We start from the raw sequence: 19,100 nt of genomic DNA on the forward strand, positions 1-19,100 counted from the left end.
GGCAAACACACAACAAGGAAATAGAGACAGGAAGTGGAAATTGAAGAGATGAAAGAAAGCAAAGAGGCAGAAGAGAATGGAGAGGAGAGAAGAGGGAGGGAGGGGAGGGGAGAGGAGGGAGAGGAGGGGGAGGAGAGAAGCTGGTCAAACCCAGGGGCTTTACTGCAGGTGACACCATCGAGCTGGGTTGAGGAAGATGGGCTGTGAGCCTGAGCCTGAGCCTGGCGTCAGAAGGGCCACTGCAGGCAGAAGATCAGCACAAAGGCCCTGGGCTTGGTCCATGTCAGGGAAGCAGGGGGATAAACAGAAGACTGGAGCAGCAAGAGTCTTAGTTTCAGTCTAGCAACTTAGGGGACAGGGAGTTTATACTAGTTCCTGGTCTCAGGTTTTAGTTCACCACTGTGGAGAGGTCTAAGTGGCAGGAATGTAAAGCAGCTAGTCACATCTACAATCAAGGACACACACACACACACACACACACACACACACACACAGAGAGAGAGAGAGAGAGAGAGAGAGAGAGAGAGAGAGAGAGAATGAGAGAACACCCGTGCTTGGTGCTTGTGCTGTGCTTGCTTTCTCCCTTCTTATACAACCCAGGCTGCCCTGCCTAGGGAATGGGGCCGCCCACAGTGAGCCTGTCTCTCCATTAACAAGATAATTTCTCATACATGTGCCCACAGGCCAGCCTAATTTAGACAGTCCCTCACTGAGAAACTTTTTTCAGTTAATTCCACACTGTCAAGTTGATAAAACCAACCATTCCTTCCCTTCCCCTTCCCTCCCCTCCTTTTCTTTCACTTGTTTGTTTTTCCAGACAGGGTCTCATTTTATAGTCCTGTCTGTCTTGGAACTCACTCTGTAGACCAGGCTGGCCTTGCACTCAGAGATCCACCTGCCTCTGCCTCCCAAGTGCTGGGGTTAAAGGCGCTCACGACCACAGTTCAACTCCTTTTCTATTTTATGAAGTAGCTTTAGAAGTATTGGTGGTAGGTCTTTGACGGTGTGGTAGAATTCTACCGTGAATCCATCTGGTTTCAGGTTGTTTTAGTTGGGAAAACTTTTATTATTACTTCAATCTCATTGCTGCTTATAGATCTAGCTAAATTATTTATTGTCTTGGTTTAGATTTCGGTATATTGCACTCATCTAGAAATTTATTAATTTCTTTTAGGCCTTAAGAATTTAATCAAATGCAGATGTGTCTTTATGGTTTTATGAACTTCACTGGTTTACATCGTAACGCTTTCCTTTTCTTCTCTCTAATTACTAAATTCGGGTTTCTCTCTTCTTTTTGGTTAATTTGACCAAGAGTTTGTCCATCTCGTTTATATTTTCAAACAACTAACTCTATGTTCCATTAATTTCCCCGCTATTTACATCTTGTCAATCTCTGCCCTAATATTTTCCTCCCTATCTACTGCTTTGGATTTCTTTTGTTTTCATTTTTTCAAGGCATTAAAGTTATACAAGGGCTGGAGAGATGGCTCAGAGGTTAAGAGCCCTGTCTGCTCTTCCAGAGGTCCTGAGTTCAATTCCCAGCAACCACATGGTGGCTCACAACCATCTATAATCAGGTCTGGTGCCCTCTTCTGGCCTGCAGGCATACATGCAGGGCAGAAAGCTGTATGATGTATACATAATAAATAAATAAATAAAGTTAAAAAAAAAGTTATACAAGTAAATTCCTGAGATTCTCTCTGATTCTTTATGTAAGCACTCAGCACTGCCAACCTCCTGTTGAGGCCGCCCTTGCCGCAGCCTATGTTGTATTCTCATACCAACTGAGTGAAAAGTCAATTCTAGGACGTCTGTGAGCTCATCTCTTTCTTTAGCGGCCCGTTCCCTGTCAACAGTGCTTTGTTCAGTCCCCACGCCGAGTTTATGTGCGTCCTGCAAGTTTTCTTGATGTCATTTCCACAGTCCTCTGTCTGCTGAGGCCTGCGCTGTGTTGGAATAGCTGATCTATTGCAGACGGCTCCAAGAGCTAGTGAGAAGAAGGTGCAGTCTTCAGTACTGAGGTGGAACGCTCTGCAGATAATAGCTAGGTCCATTTGATTTCTGGTATTAATTAACTCTGATGCTGCTTTGTTTATATTTTTGTCTGGATGACCTGTCTGATGGGGAGAGTAAGCTACTGAGCTCCCTCCCCCCCATTACTGGATTGGGGTTGATCTGTGGTTGTACATCCAGTGGTGTGTGTTTTATGAAGCTGGCTGCACCTGGGTTTGGTGCATACATGTTTAGAATTATAAAATCCTCTCGATAGACTGTCCCCCTTGGGGAACAAAAGGTGACTGTCTCTCTTCTGAGTAGTTTTGGCTTTAAGTCTATTGTGCTAAATATTTGAGTAGTTGTGGCTGCTTGTATGGTCATTTCCCGTGCGTAGAACACACCTTTCTCTCCTTTGAGTCCAAGGTGGCATCTACCTTTGACCATGAGATGTGTTTCTTGGAGGCAGAAAGCACACAGTATACAGATTCTATTGTTAAATTAGATAGATGGATACATTATATCGTTTTCTAATCTAATCTGCTGGTTTGTGTCCTCTCTAGAGCACTGGATTTGGATCCCAGCATCCGTATCAGGTGACTTGCAAACACTTAACTCAGCTTCAAGGGAATCCTATGCCACTTAAGGCCTCAGAGGGTCCCTGTTACTCACATGCATATAGTCATGCATAAAACACATAATTTAAAAATTAAAAGCTTTTAAATATCCCCAATTATTATTGACAGATGTGTGTGAGTTTCTCTTACTTTGCCTTCTTTTTGTGGCATTTGTCTTCTTTTGTATATTTTCCCCTGTGGCCTCCTGCATGTGTTTAACCTCCTATTTGGTCCAAAGAATTCCTCCAGTATCCTCTGTAGAGTTGGCTTAGTAGTGACAATTCCTTAAGCCTGTTTTTTTTGTTTGTTTTGTTTTGTTTTTCTTTTTTTGTTCTTTTTTTAACATAGAAAGTTTTTTTTCCTTCACTTATAAAACACAGTTTTTATGGGTATAATATTTTGTGTTGCAATTTATAATCTTGTAAGATGTGGACTATATCTCCTCAAACCAATCTGGCTTTATTTAGAAGTTTTTTGTTTTATAACCAGATGCTATTCTTATAGGTTCCCACATTAACACGTGACCTGGCCCTTTCCACTTATGGTTTTTTTTTTTTTTTTTTTTGGTTCTTTTTTTCGGAGCTGGGGACCGAACCCAGGGCCTTGCGCTTCCTAGGCAAGCGCTCTACCACTGAGCTAAATCCCCAACCCCCCCACTTATGGTTTTTAATACCCTTTCTTTATGCTAGACTTTTCCTGTTTTAACTATGTGGTGATTTGACTATGTTTGGCCCATGGGAAATGGCACCATTGGAAGGTGTGGCCTTGTTGGAGTAGGTGTGGCCTTGTTGGAGTAGGTGTGGCCTTGTTGGAGTAGGTGTGGCCTTGTTGGAGGAAGTGCATCACTGTGGGGATGGAAGGGAAGTCCTATGCTTAAGCCCTTCCCAGTGTAGAAGAGAGACCCTCCTCCTGACTTCCTTCAGATCAAGTCCTTCAGTGCCATGCCTGCCTGGGTGCTGCCATTCTTCCTGCCATGATGGTAATGGACTGAAGCTCTGAACCTATAAGCCAGCTCCAGTTAAATGTTGTCCTTTATAATAGCTGCCTTGATCATGGTGTCTCTTCACAGCAATAAAACTCTAACTAAGACAAACTATAATATACCGTGAGAAGTTTCTTTCCCGGTCCTGTCTACTTGGCGTTCTATAGATCTCCTGTGCCTGCGTGGGCATTTCTTAAGATTTGGGAAGTTTTCTTCTATGATTTTACATTTTTCTTCACCTGGAATTCTTTCCCTCTTCTAAGCGCAGAAACCATATTTCAATGGTATTCCAAAGATCTTACATAGGTGTTTGTTTGTTTGTTTGTTTGTTTGGATGATCATTTTCCTTGATAGAACTATCTAGGAAGACTTCTTGTCTTCAAACCCTGATACCCTTCCTTCACACGTTGGCAAGCCTTTCTACTGAGCCTTTATTTGACCAGCTGAAATTTCACTCTTTGTCTTTATTGAAGTCTCCTCTCATATTCTAAATTGCTTGGTTTCTTCAGTTGTTGGTGATTTCTTGGCTTTTAATCAGTTTGTCCCTGTCCTCTCTAAGTTCATTCAGGATTTCCCCCTCATGTCTTCTTTGAAGTCTTTAAACTCTTTGAACATGTTTAACATATCTAACTGTTCTTTTAAACTCTAAGTCTTGAAATTCATCTAAATTCTTCTTCTTGGGGACCATTACCGTGGTATTGTTGATTTACAAGGAAGAAAATCACTGTTTTTTCATTACTTGTGTTTTTTCCATGGGACTTTGGCATCTGGGGTCAGGGCATTTGTTTGTTGTTTGTGAAGTGTTTTTATCCTATTGGCCTGGGGTTCCAGTGGGCTAGGGGGCTTGGATGGAGTCCTGGCCGGGTCACAGCCATGGGTGAAGAATGTCTTTTTCCAGGGCCACAGTTATTGGAATGATAGGAGAGGTTCTTGAGACAAACAAAGAGGGGAGAGCCATAGAGATGGTATTCCTTATCAGAACCATGTGAAGCTGAGCGTCAGGGAAAATTCCAGAGGGAGAGGCATGGAGGTGGCATGGGGGATGGGGGGAGTGTCCCTTCTAAGTGTCATATGGAGAAGTCTGGCATGGCATAAGTATCAGATTTTTTTAAAATACAGTTATAATAATAAGGATATGTAAGTTATAATAACATAAGATCACAATCATTACTAGCTAGTGGTGATGTTGGAACAACAGGATCAGAAGTGCGCGTCCTGTACCACCTGGAGCTCCTCCACCTTCTCCTCAGGGCATTTCAGCACCAAGGAAACCATGGTAAAAGATGAGAGGTAGCCCTGTCCACATCCCACAACTGGTAGTGGACCAAGTCCAAATCTAAGCACTGTGCAAGGTGGGAGAGCTCATGACTCTCCTACATCCCCACAGCTCTCTATAAATTATGGAGCACTTTCACGTTTGTTATCCAACTAAAAACCATAGGCACACACATACACTTGGGCACACCTCCTCCAACAAGGCCACACCTCCTAATCCTTTCCAAACAGTTCCACTGGGGCCAGAGGGGGCGGGTAGGACACCAAGTATTCAAACACATAAACCTTATGTTTTTTTTTTTTTTAAACAAAATCTCTAATGTTCAATGTTGCCAACAAAGTATCAGGAGCCAGATGCTGGGGTGAAAGCCTGCTAGCTCAGAGAGGCAGAGAAAGCACCCGGCTGATCTTCCTCCACAGCCTACCAAAAATGAAGCTCTCCTCCACATCCTCTCAAAAATCCTTCAAACTGAAAGCCCCTTCTCTCTACTTCCTGTGTGTGTCTCTCTATCCATCCTCCTGACTCCCTCTTACTCTCTATGGCGTTTTCCTATGTTCACTCCCTGTCAACTGGTTGCTTGCTTGGCCCCTTGACCTATAGTTGACTTTATTTAATCAAATATCCCGCAACAAGGAGGAAGAGTTTTCTCATTCAAACCACTGTAATAGCTATGGGGAAGTTGTCATCCATGGTGGGGTGAGTCTGGTGATGTGGCTGCTTGGGGCTGGGGACACCCGTACTCCCGTAAGCAACTCTTTGCCCCTGTTCCTTTAAGTAAGCACGACCAAACCATTGCTCCGCCAAACTAGCCTCAGGTGGAATGGCTCCTTGCTCTGCTAATGTCGTTTCCGGTGAGCTTGCGTCTTCCCGGAAAAAGTTCCCGTACCACCGCGTTCGTACCACCGCGTTAGAGTGCTGGGAGGATCGTAGGAGAAAAGGCTCCAGCGGTGGCTCTGATAAAGCATGCGTGTGCGAAGACACGGCAGCCATGTTGCTGTAAATTTCCAAGGAGAAGAGACCTAGAATGTTGAATACTGAGAAAGTGGGAGAATGGTCCAGGTCATCTATTCATCGTATGGTCTTTAGAGCTTCGGCTCCTCCGCTACTTCTCGGGAGTGCCTTCTGGATGGAGCCTGTAAGCTCAGAACTTTGGACGGAAGTGGACATGCTGAATCGAGGGAGGAATTGCATTACTAAATGTAACGGAACATAATGCTTTAGGGCTGAGCCAGTGGGTTACGTCATGCTGGTCCATGAACTCCTGAGGATTCTCCCATCTCCTTCTTCCCCTGGAGCAGAGAATTGGGATTCCAGGCATGAACCACTGCCTCTGACTCTATGTGAGTTTCATGGATTTGAACTCAAGGCCTCACGTTTCCACACTTTAGCCACTGAGCCGTGTACAGTGAAACTGTGCGTTATTTCCCCTGTGACTGCCGATTCCACTTAGCATGATGTTCTCCATGTTTAACTACGTGTGGCACGTGACACGATCCCCTTCAGCTTAGAGGCTAACGGTAGCCCGCTGTGTGTGTGAGTGTGCCACATTCTTAATCTCCGTTGTAGAACATGTCTGCCTTACTCTTGTTCTTGGGACGGCCATTTTTTTTTTTTTTCTGGCGCTGAGGACCGAACCCAGGGCCTTGCGCTTGCTAGGCAAGCGCTCTACCACTGAGCTAAATCCCCAACCCCTTGGGACGGCCATTTTAACAAGCTCAGATTTAGCTGACAGATTCTCCCTTCAACACTGTCTGCTGCTCGTGGGTCTCCAAGGTTCCCGATAAGAGGCAGCCACCAATCTTACTGTTCACCCTGAGGATAAGTCATTTGGTTCTTTCTTTTTCCAAGGTTTTCTACTGGCATCCTGACCACGATGAGCCCAAGCTGGATCTCTGTAAGGTTTCTATTGTTGCTCATTAATGTTGCAGAATACTTATGTCATGCTTCCTTCAAGTTGGGGAATTTGGGGCCACCATTTTTTCATAATTATTCCTCCCTCCTCTCTGCTCAGCATCGCCCCACATGTCTTCAAGTCCCCCTTACTATTATTCTGTGTTTTCTTTTTTTTTTTTAATTTTTTTTATTTATTCATTTATTATATATAAGTACACTGTAGCTGTCTTCAGATACACCAGAAGAGGGCATCAGATCTCTTTACAGATGGTTGTGAGCCACCATGTGGTTGCTGGGAATTGAACTCATGACCTCTGGAAGAGCAGTCGGGTGCTCTTAACCGCTGAGCCATCTCTCCAGCCCCTGTGTTTTCTTTAAATTAACTTTTTTTTTTTTTTCAGAGCTGGGGACTGAACCCAGGGCCTTGTGCTTGCTAGGCAAGCGCTCTACCACTGAGCTAAATCCCCAACCCTATTCTGTGTTTTCTTAATTATGGTTTTGGCCAGCATGCACCACGATGGGCTCTGTGGTGACATTTCCAGGCACACACATCAGTGGACCAATCCCTCTGCCTCCGTCCGTAAGCTTGTTGGTTCCATCTCTAGTCCAATTCAGATCGGGTGCTGGGAACTTTGTGGTGCTCCCCCCCCCCCATTGTTACTGTATCTTTCATAGTTTTCATTCTGTTTTTAAAAACTAATTTCTGTGCAGTTGGCATTCGCCATTTCTCTAGTCATTGCGGTCGTGTTTTCATTCTGTGTTTTCAAAGGCAGTTCCTTGTGTTTAAAAAGGACACGCTCACAAAGGGTGGTGTTTTGTCAGCTAATCCCAATATCTAGATTCTCCCAGACCAGGTTTCCATAATGATTCAATGATTCTCCACAACCTGGGCTTCTCAGCTTCTTTGCAGGTCGCATACCTTCTTGTTATAATACAGCGCAGTGGCTTAAATCTGAGACTTACCTGTTGCAGTCTTGCTTTGCATGTAAGGTGACTGGATCCCGAGGGCTCTGAGGTACTCAGTGGGTGAGGGATCTACTAATGGAATCAGGGTGAGGGATTCATAATGTGATGGAATTAGTAGGAGGCAGGCTTAATTGTAGGAAGTAGGCCATGGGCATGCATGGGATGTATCTTGTCACAGGCCTCTGCTCCCTCCGTCTCTGTCTTCTGTCCACCGTGAGGTGAGCTGCTTTTCTGTATCTTTATACTTTGGGCTGGGATGCCCAGCCTCACCTCAGATGCACAGCAGTGAAAGTGTGAGCCTGGACTGAGTCTCTGACACCAGGAGGCAAACTGAGCCTCTCCTCCTTTCGATACTCTCTCAGTGTTTGTCAAAGGGGCAAAAGGCTGGCACACGTGACCATCTTGGGCTCTGCTTTTCTTGCTTCCAAGGGTGGTGACTTCCGTCTTTGGATTTTTGCCTCTGACTTGCCTGAACTAAACTTCTGGTATCTATTTGACAGCAGTGTGCAGCTACAGTGAATACAGTATACAGCTACAGACACATATGTGCCTCAGCCAGATTGCCTTCATACGTTTTGTTTTGCTTCCAAGCCTGGCTCCGGGACATACTGTTGTCCACAGCATACACTGCCGTCTCCTTATCTACAGTGTGTCTGGCTAGAGAAACCCATTCAGAGTTCAAGGAATCTCAAAGACTGTTGGCTTTCTCTTTTTCCTTTTTTCTTTTTTCTTTTGGAGCTGGGGACCGAACCCAGGGCCTTGCGCTTGCTAGGCAAGTGCTCTACCACTGAGCTAAATCCCCAACCCCGGCTTTTTCTTTCACATCTCTTTGGCACCCGTACACGGGTCAGAGGCATGCTGGGGAGTCTGGATACTTGAGCATGCCCATGTCTCTCCTCCTAAAAGTCTGGTGAACTTACCAAGGCTCCCTATGGTTGTCCCACTTCCTACGTTTCTTTGTCCAGTTTCTGGCTAGTCTGCTGGTCTGTTCTTGCCCCATTGAGAACCATGGTCCCACTCTAGGTTGGCAGGCATGGGGGTGTCCTGTGCCTCTTCCCCAAATAAGGCACCACCCCTCTGGCACCAAAGCTGCTGGTTTGAGGGATTTGTAATCCCTTCTGGTGGTCTCAAGTGTGGAGAAGAGATTCAAGGTGGGTGCGACTGCTAGACACTTGTGCTCTGTGCTTTTCATGATTGACCAAGTCTCCATTTTGTGTGAAATTCTGACTTGATTCTGAGAATGGTGTCCCCATTCCTGGAGCTGCTCAGTCTGCCATCCTGGACAGTCCCACCTCCAGTGACCTTTACTGATTCACAGTAAGATGGTCAATCACAGGAAACCTGAAGAAACTTTTCAAGAACCTTCTACCTGCAAACAGCTTCTCACAAAGAGCAAGGGCAGGTGGGGCTAAGAAATTACTGGGAAACCGATCCACCCACCCATCTGTGTTCCTGTCCATCTACACATACATCCTCCATACATACATTCATGCATCATCTATCCATTCAGGCATCTGCCAGCCAATCTGTTCATGTGTGTATCCATGTATTCATTCATTCACCCACCCACCAATCCATTCATGCGTGTTCCTATCTATCCACTCACCTACCCTATGTCTTCCTACCAATCTATTCATACATGCACTTGTGTTCATGTATGTACTCACCAACCCATGTTTGCATGTGTACATTTATGTCACCATGCATCCATCCATGCACACCTTACATTACCTATCAATCCATGCATGTATCCATCCATGACCCATGCCTCCATGGATGGAACCCACACACCCATCCATGCATCTATGACCCCATTAATGTATTCATGGATCTACCCATGTATCCATCCACAATGCCATTAAACTATGCCTCTACCCACGACTCCATCCATAACCCTTTGCCTCCATTTGTTTTCTGCAGAGAACTACCGCTTAAGCCCTAGGAGGCTCCTCTCCGCTGTCCTGTGAAACAGGCATTCTCTCTGGCCACATGGAATGCAGGGACCCTGCATCAGTCCTCAGATGCTGTCTTTGCCCTTTCAACCTTAGCTGTTGAACAACGTGTGAGTCAACCCCTGGCTCCTGTCCAGCTGTGCGGTGGGTGCTAGCCAGGTTGTTTGAGTTATTTGAGCCCCAGTTTCCCCATTTTTAGTTAGGAACACTCCTCACAGGGCTTTGAGACTTACATGAGTGCAAATATTTTGGTTTCTGTCTGATTCTCTATGGTCCTAAATGAGCCCTTGGATAGGACAATCACTGGGTGAATGGACCACATTCTAAGTTTTAGGATCTGCCTGCCTCCACAGCCAACTGCCCCTTTGTGGTGCACATCTTGGCCAGCTCCCCTGTACACCACGAAGCTTACCAATACTGGTGTGAGTAGAGAAACAGCAAACCGCAATCATGAGTTTGAGTTTGGCTTCACAACAAGAGGCAGCAGAGGATGAAGGCATCTCTCAGACCTGAACAGTTACAAAACAGTTGTTCTGACGACGTAGGGTTCCTTTTTCCAGTTGTAAAGCCTGGGTCAGAGCCGTGAGTTCAGCTTTCTGGGCTGAAGTTCCCAAATGACAGAGTCCATTACCGCTGCCCCTGCGTTCCTGATTCCATTCTGGATGAAGCTGCTCCCCTCTGTGGTGGAGATCCGTTTCCTGTCTGGCCAGAGTACATCAAGTCTGGCCTGACGTTCTGGATGTGCCCCAGAACTATGGAGCGATCATGCTGCAGTCTGAGGACCGTTAGGTAGCAGGGTGGCTGGCTTTAGGGCAGATGATGGGTTATATCTTATGAGAGGGGGATTCAGAAGTCGAGCCTGAAAGTGCACCAGTCTGGCGTTGGACGGCTGGGTGGATTCTTGAGGAGCCCCCAATAGCATGGGGCTGGTGATAACAAGTTCCTGCCCCACGGCTATTTTGTGAGCATCCTTGACTAGCAGTGCAGCAGCAGCTAGGATCTGAAAGCTGTCTGTCTGTCCTTGGGCCACCGGGTCCAGCTTCTTAGATAAATAAGCAGCATATCTTTTCCATGGTCCCAAAGTTTGGGTGAGCACCCCTTTGCTATCCCCTTTCTCTGATCCATGTACAGGTAGAAAGGTTTGTGAATGTCCGGGAGGGTCATGGCTGGCTCCTCCAATAAGGCTCTTCTTAGAGTCTTAAAAGCCATGTCCATCTTGGGTCCATTCTATTTTATCTTCTTGGCCCCTGGTGGCCTCATATAACGGTTTGTCTATCTCAGTGAACCCTGGTGGCCAAAGTCTGCAAACCCCAACAGATCCCAGGAATTCCCATACTTGCCCTCAGGCTGCTGGAACTGGGATGCTAAGCATGGTTTGCGTCTGGGGTATCCGACAGCATGCGTTGGCTGTCCCCCACCCCCTGAATATGTACCCCAGATAGGTGACCTCGAGTTGACAAAGCAGGGTCTTCTTAGCAGACACTCAGTAGCCAAGTTGACTCTGCCCCCTTAGCAGGTCTCTGTGGCCTCCTGTCAAGTTCCCAAGTCGGGGGGCCTGCATTACATACTAGAGCACAGTTATTTAGGGGTGAGTCTGCCGGAACGCGCCCCCAAGTCCGCATGCAGTGCCTTGGGTGAGTTCTTGTATCCTTGAGTCAGGTGTGTCTAAGTCGGTTGTCCCTCGAAGGCTCGCTCCAAGTCTTGCCACTCAAAGACAAATGGGGACTGGCTTTTGGGTGCCAGAGGCAGGCTGCAAAGCCATTCAGTGACTGACGCTTCCAATGGATGTTAGGAGCAGCAGCTTGGTTAACAAAACCCATGTTCACAGCTGACTGGTGTTTCTCTGGCTTCTGGGTCAAAAGGACCCAGAGCCTCTCCCTACCTTCAGCAGTGTTAAAATCCCAGTCGGGTCGAGTCAAAGGAAAGGCTGCATCAATGTCAGCCAGGACTTGGGTTGGCGCCCATTGCTCCCGGAACCTTCTGGGTAGCTCCCATGATCTCCTCTCCTCGGTCATGAAGAGGACCTGGAACAGTTGCTGACAGTCATACCGGGTGGGCAGGGGAGTTAGCATGATTGAATGGAGAAGACCTGTGATAGTTGCCCGTCATTCTAAAAATGGGGAATATGTAACTTCCAATTATAAGGATCATTACCTGCAAACAACATATATGCTGTGAACTGTCTCCCATGAGCATCTGGGATCCTGCAGCCCAGAAGGGTAACAGAGCCGGCCTGGGGCAGTATGGGCCAGAGAATGGGATGGACTCCAAGTGGAGTCAGGAAAGTCAGGGGGAGTCAGGGACTGCTCCTCCCTCTGCCTGTGCTGGCTGGGCAGGGACAGCAGTGACGGCAGGAGCAGGAATATAAGGAGGGGGGACAGAGATCCTCCTCAGGAGAGGAAAGGGGGAGCAAGGTGTGTGTGTGTGTGTGTGTGTGTGTGTGTGTGTGTGTGTGTGTCTAACCATCCTTTAGAGGAAGGAATGTGGGGAGCAGCAAAGCCCATAGCACTTGGTCCGGGTGGCCCCAGGTCTCATAAACTAAGTCATCACCCTCTAAATGATGGAGGGCGGGGGTTGGAAAGTCCCCTCCTCAGGCCATAGGTGGGCCATTCATTCTTGCAAAAGATGGTTATTTTATGGGGATGAACAACCAGACCTGAGTCTTCTATGACTCAGAAAAAGTACTTACAGTGGGTTAGGACCAAGCCCAGTGGGGTGCTCTGTGCCCGCCCCATCCTAGGAATCAAAGAAAAAATTGTATGAGTGGACAAAAAGCATAAACAGAATACACACAGGCAGAAGGACATTCCCGGGAAAACAAAAACAAACCAAAAGTCTGTCTCAGGCGGTCTTTCTCCCTGTGCACGGGGAAATCCACAGACCCACAGCCAGTTCAGAATCCAAACGAGAGCCAGCGAGTTCTCCAACTTCTGGTAGAGGGTCAGGAGTGTCCTTCCTTGCGTTTGCTTTGTCCCTTTTGGCTTCCAGATTAGACCTGAGACAGAATTAAACCTGAAACAGAAACAGAGATATGGACAAGATAGAAGATAACTGGTTCCCCAGACTCATGGATCAAAACAAAAAGCTCTACTATTTGGGTTGGGGGGGGTCTCCAGAGAATCCCAGATGAGCCCCAAATGTAAGAAGAGTCCATGGTTCGCTGAAGAATAATACTGTAAGGGTCCGTCGGAAGACCCCCCACTCAATAAGGCCACAGAGACCGGAATCGCTGCAATCCACAAGAGGTTTATTGTTCCCATGTATGCTGGGGTTCCCCAGCACACAGGCAAGAGGAGACCCCAAGCTCATAAAGCACACACTTTTTATAAACATTTTGGCAGGGAATTCAGCATTCTCCTGAGTTGGACGACTGTGATTGGTTACCCTGAACAACATTTAAAATTATTGGTCAACTTGAATGGGAGGGTTGTCTCCTTCATTTGGCCCTGTCCTGCCCATCTTGTGAAATTTGTGGTATTTCCTGGCATTGTTGTTTGCCCCCCACCCACACCCCAGTCACTTCCCTCTCTGTCCTCACCCTAGGCAGGGTGGTTCCCTGTTTAGGCCATTTCCTTATCTGTCCTTACCCCACGCAGGGTGGTGACCTGCTATTTCTGACAGGGTTCTTGAAGTACCCCAGACTCAAACAGTATATAAATGCAAAGAGTGTTTTATTCTGCATAAGTCTGGCATGCTGGGGTCTCCCATTACCAAGATGGAGAGACAATCAAGTGAGCTCGCAGACTCGTTTTAAAACACATTGGGATTCGGGGTAGATGAGCTTTGTCTTACTCTAGGCATTCCAGAACCATTATCAGCGCATGAAGGCTGGAGCCTGGAGTTTTCTATTAGTAATTGGCTTGCCTGGACTTGCCCAGTTCTTAGGCCTAGTCTTCTTAACTAACAACTTGAAGTCCATCTTGGAATCAGTCTAGCCAGCTCAAGTTTAGGGGATGCGTCTGGAGTTCCTATTCTGGGCTCTCAGGTTTTGTTTTGGGGCCCAGGACGGGTGTGTTTTTTCTGCTGGAGTGTAGAAGCCAGGAGTCCCTGTTAGTCAGGAGACAGGAGGGTTTCTTTACTCCAGTTTCCAGCAGGGCTGTCTGGTCCTTCTGGTTCTGTTCTAGTTGTTCTCAGACTTTTAGCTCTTCTGGGCTAGAGGCTCTGTTCTCAGCTATACCTGTATCCTTTTTGCAAGCCTGCCAGTGAGCGACTTTCAACGGGACTCGAGACGCCCCAGCCCAGTTGGCCCAACAGGAGAGCAGGCCACTCAAAGCCTGCACAGCCTCACAAAGACAAGAGGTGCTGAGCGAAGGCACCTTGAACCTTAGCAGGGGCTTTCAGAGAGCGTGTTTTGCGCATGCTCCCAGAACAGTCACCTTTTGTACGGCCTTAATGTAAAAGTTTCATTTAAAAGACACCAGCTGTGGCCCTAGCCAGGTTTATTCAGATGGGACCTTCACTGGGTCAACTTAATACTTAACTACAGCTTATTATCCCATCAGTCTTCAGGGACAACCCATGATCTAATTGCCCAGCATTTATGTTGCTTGGTAACCACAAATAGAGAATAATAGTCCTTAAAGGGGCAGTGTGGAATTTCGTGCCCCTGCCGTGAAGCACACTTCATTTCCCACAGCACCCTGTGTTTTTTAATTCAGTGAGTAAAAATGTGTAATGAATAATTAATTATGTGCTTGGAGGCACAATAGCTGCCTGCTTTTGAATATTCATCAGTGGCATTATTAATTCACTAGAAATCCCGGGGAGGAACGGGACAGGCTTTTAGCCTAGCTGGAGGACTTAAAGATATTGCTTTGTGCGAGACAAACTTTTTAAAGCTCACTTTTCTTGGGACACATTTTCTGGGTAATTTTCCCTCTCTTAGGGATATTTTGTCATCCCCCTGATTCCTGCGCAGCTGCGGGGGGTTGGGGGTGGGGTGGCGACCAGATGCCACCTGTGATCACAAACCAGGCTGGCCTTCACCTGCAAGGTGCATTAACAAACAAGCCCGAGAATCCACCCCACCCACCCCACCCCCAGCTCTGCCATTGCTGATGCATTTGCGGCCTAGCCAGACAACAGCAGAGAGCTTTATGGCGACTTGAATTTTCTGGGCTTGGGACCCTCTCCGGGCTCACTTAGGGATGGGCCCTAGGGACTAGCTCTGCAACCTCCCACCCACCCTCTTGGCTGCTGGTTGGAGTCCCGCTAGTAAGTTAGGCTTCCAGTAACTCTATCTGTCCTGTTCAGCATGTGAAGGTCGCACATAGGCTCTCCGGTGCCCACTCCTCCCTTCTCCCTTATCTGCCTTCCCACTATGGGAGGCAACCTGGTCTCAGCCCGAAGACTACACTTCCCAGCCTCCTTCGCGGCTAGGCATAGTCATGTGACATTCTGGCCAATGAGGTGCGTGCAGAAGTTTTTGGGCAAACCTGTGGAGTCTTCTTAAAGGGCCTTAAAGGGGCGAAAGGGCCTTCTTTGCCCCCTACAGCCTGGGCTGCAGATGAGGTGGCCCAAGCTTGACAGCTGTCTTAGTTCACGAGGTAACTGAGAATGAAAACAAGAAGCTTAGGTAAGAAAGACAAAACTGCCTCTCCATCTTGGCTGTGCCTCCCTCCCCATCGGAGAGGAAGCGCCAGCTGGGTTTAATCTGGATTATCCTGGGCTCCCATTTCGACCACCTTGGAAACCAATTTTAATGGAGTTGCCCTCCTCAAAGTACTGTCTTGGGCCCCATCTTTTTAGATTCCTCAGCACCTGCTCGGATAGGACTGAAAGTTCTTTGAAAAATTCATCTCTTTAATAATGAAACAACGGCCTGAGGGAGGAACGTGGAAACAGAAGATTTACAGCCAAAGCCCAGAAGGAGGCTGCGGACTTCTTGAGTCTCCTGAGGACCTGCGGGTCTTCACTGGGAAAGGAAGGGTTGTCCACGTGGCTTAGCATCTCATCTCTACAACCCGAGGTTGCAGTCCCTAATGCTGACCTTTACATTGGCGGATGTGAGGATCGTTCCAACGTGGCTAGACTCTGAAAGATGCCCTTGCTTCTGTCCAGGGTACGAGATCGCACCCATACTTTATCCGGCACGAGTGGGCAGAGCGCTTCCTGGGAGAAGCCAAACCCTGGCTTCAGGAGCCGGACATGTGGAAACGGGAGCTTTGTCGGGTCTGAGGAACAAAGCAGGCTAGCCACCCGCACAGTGAACTTGAGTGATTGTACACACCAATTATGGCTACTACAGCCTTCTGTAGCAACTTCCTGCTCTGTTCCCACCGAGCAAGAGGCCCAGCCTCTCTGGGTTCTGGGCAGTTTGTGGCTTTCTCAGCAAGCATTCCAAGGAGACTCGCTTCTGGAGTTGGACCCTGATTTCCGTTTGTCCCTGCAGATGAGGTGACTCAAAGTCTCCTTTCAACGTCCATTCATTATCTTGCTGGGGGCCTGCTAGTTTATTGACGTGCCCCACCAAGGCCCCCAGAATGGTCACTCGGAACAGTTACACATTCCCATGACAGAACTTCTGGCTCTGGCCCTCTGGCGTTCTGATTAAAGCCCTCTACCTTTGTTGCAGGAAGGCATTGCCTGTCTATAGACATCAGATGCTGTAGTGGGCTGACCCTTTCTCAGTTGGCTGGGTCGTGACTGGGCCACTGTTTCTAGTCATTGGCAGCTTCTCACCACAAGCCCCTTCAACCCTCTTCTCTGTCTCGAGACTGATCCCATAATCTCCCAGTCAATGGTGGGTCAGCATTCCAGCCCCCTGCTACCCAAGAATTCCGTGGACTGGCCATGCATGAGATTTATCAGAGGGCCTAGCAGACTCAGCCTGGATCCCCAACTGACAGCACTTGTTTCTGGATTTCTTCCTTGCTTGCCCTATTCCCCTACCCACCTCTCCTGGGCTTCCTGGAGGTTCCTTCAGAGTGAGTCCCTTGCACCAGTGTCCTTATGTCGACATCTATTCCATTAGTAGGGTCTCTCTAGAGGGACAGAACTAATAGAGTGAATATGTATTAAGCGGGGGGTTTATTAGATTGGCTTCCATGATATAGGAGACCTATAGATATAGTAGTCATCATATCAGAGAGACTGAGAACCGTGGCTGTTCTGTCTATGAGGCTGGATGCCCCAGCAGTACCAACCTGGTACTGGAGGCCTGGCGGGTTCCTAGAGAGCCACTGGTTTACAGTGGGAGGCTAAGGAAGTGAAGTTCCCATGTCGACCAAGGATAGTGGTGGTGGTGGTGGCAGCAGCAACAGCAGCAGCAGGGTAGATGCATCCACAGTGAGGTCTTTCTTTCCACCGTGTGCGTCCCAGGGATTGAAGCATCATCAGCCTTGACCACAGGCACTTTACACGCTGACCCATCTCACTGGCCCCAAGATTGATTAATTATGAAAAAGAAACAAGGACTGGAGAGAAGGCTCAGTGGTTAAGAGCACTGACTGCTCTTCCCGAGGTCCTGAGTTCCATTCCCAGCAACCACATGGTGGCTCCCAACCGTCTGTAGTGAGATCTGATGCCCTCTCCTGGTGTGTCTGAAGACAGCCACAGTGTACTCATACATAAAACAAATTAATCTTTAAAAGAAAAAGGGAAAGGAGCAAATACAATTGTACTCAAATCGCTAACAGATGCAGCCTTATTTGTACCTCAAAGAATTCTAAGAAATGTGTTGATGATTCATCACCAGTAAATTTTTATTTGGATATTTTATATACCTACGTGAAAAAATTTTTTTCTTGCGTACAAAGGCGTTGTAGCTGGAAAAACGGGCAAGAAACTCTAGCATAAGTCTTCATCAGTTAATCAGGGAAAACGATCTTGCCTTCTGTCCTTAGTCCGCTTGAGACAGGAAGTGACTTTTACAGGTATCTTTTATTCCTGGAAGCATCACATTTTGTGCCAGTTTAACTGAGTAAGAAAGCAAGGAAATTCAGCCTTCGGGATCTGTCCCCCCACCCCCACCTCTCTGCTTTAAGAGAGGAGTGGAGGAGTCATGAATAATAAATAGGGAGATAAGAGAATGAAACTGGGAAATCAATTTACTGCAAAGTATTTGCATATTTTATTAAAAGAAACTGTGTCTGAGATCCATAACAGGGCGCGATGATTTCTGTTTTGATTCGATTTGTGTGCGCCACGCCTGTGGGAAAAGTGACAGGGTGCAGTCCTGTAAGCAGAGAGGTTGGATTTTTTTTTTTTTTTAATTTCATTGATGGTAAACAGGTACATTAGTCTTCCGAGGGACTTAGATGTGCTTACTGAGCCCCTATTTCAGAGGAAACAGATCTGGAGAAGCTCTGTGAGCTTTCAAAAGAACAGAGATCCTGTCCTGAAATGGATGGATCAAGAGAGAAGGAGAAAGTCCGTCCCATCCTGGACCTCCATGTCTCGAAATTAAGACAAGAAGCCCTGTCTCCTCTTTGCTCCATAAAAACACACATAGAGACAGACACGTGCACAGCTCCATATAGTTGACGTTTATTTTGACAGAGACAGAGGGGAAGGAACAGTTTGTTGAATATACACAAGACACCCCCCAGCCCTCCCTCTCCTCTCTCCAAGAACAAATCTTTTTTGAGTGAAGGGTAGGGGAATTTGTGAGATTTTTTTTTTCTTTTTCCTTTCTCTGTCACATAAAAATGCTCTAAAAACTAGGTCCTTTTGGCCACCACTGCTTGATTGACAATGGCTGAGAGGCTTGGGAGTAACTTGCTGGATTGGGACTTCAAGGTTTCGATTTCCTCGCCGGCATCAGTGCCCCGGAAGACCCATGGTTACCCACCTTGGTTTTAGGAGCACAGTGCAGGTTTTAGGAGGGCTGAAGGTCCTAGGTCCCACCCTTTAGCTCAGAGCACAGTGGCGCCCCCTGATGGCTAGGGCAGCTGAATGCTGTTTGAGGGGCAGTGCTTACCTTTTGTACAAAGATGGGCGTGGCTCCTTTGGGCGTGGCTTATTACAGACTGAGAAGATTGGCAGCTAGAGCCAGGTCTACCATCGCCTAGCTATCCATGGGATTTTGGCGATCTGTCCAACCTGTCAGCTCATCCGTTAGTGCGTTATCTCGTCAGTAGTCTAGCACACACCTCCAGCTGGAAATCTCATTGGGCACTGAGAGGTTTGAAGTCAGGGCTCTGAGTCCAGCGTGGTGCGGGCAGTGTTGGGACAGGCAGAGGAGCCCACAGGGAAGGTTTCATTTCTCTAGAGTACGTGGAGGAAAAATGAGCAAAGAAGTGAGGAGGAAGAAAGAGCAGGGGTCTCGGGCAGCAGGAGTCTGGGAGGGCGCACAGCAACAACAGGGTTGGATGATAGTTCCTTGTAACTTTCTCTCTGCAGCAGAGCATGCCACGAGACAGGCTAGCCTCTATGCACATGCCACACTGGAGCCAAAGTTAACAGGGCACTGCCACCGTCCC

At 47.4% G+C, this 19,100-nt stretch overlaps 2 long non-coding RNA genes across 2 annotated transcripts; one reads left to right on the top strand and one right to left on the bottom strand.

The window, feature by feature from the left end:
* Nucleotides 1-8,460: 8,460 nt before the first annotated feature.
* Nucleotides 8,461-15,885, bottom strand: LOC148005453 (uncharacterized). Its single transcript, XR_015623331.1, has 5 exons — nucleotides 15,668-15,885; nucleotides 15,114-15,228; nucleotides 12,508-12,690; nucleotides 12,368-12,414; nucleotides 8,461-11,702 (listed from the first exon to the last, which is right to left on the bottom strand). It is a non-coding gene; the product is annotated as an uncharacterized LOC148005453 (long non-coding RNA).
* LOC120103616 (uncharacterized) lies at nucleotides 15,092-17,781 on the top strand. The gene is made up of 2 exons (XR_015623330.1): nucleotides 15,092-15,253; nucleotides 15,427-17,781. It is a non-coding gene; the product is annotated as an uncharacterized LOC120103616 (long non-coding RNA).
* Nucleotides 17,782-19,100: the final 1,319 nt, after the last annotated feature.

This window comes from Rattus norvegicus, chromosome 6 (genome assembly GCF_021556685.1).
Source record: "Rattus norvegicus strain SHRSP/BbbUtx chromosome 6, alternate assembly SHRSP_T2T, whole genome shotgun sequence".
Lineage (NCBI taxonomy): Eukaryota > Metazoa > Chordata > Mammalia > Rodentia > Muridae > Rattus > Rattus norvegicus.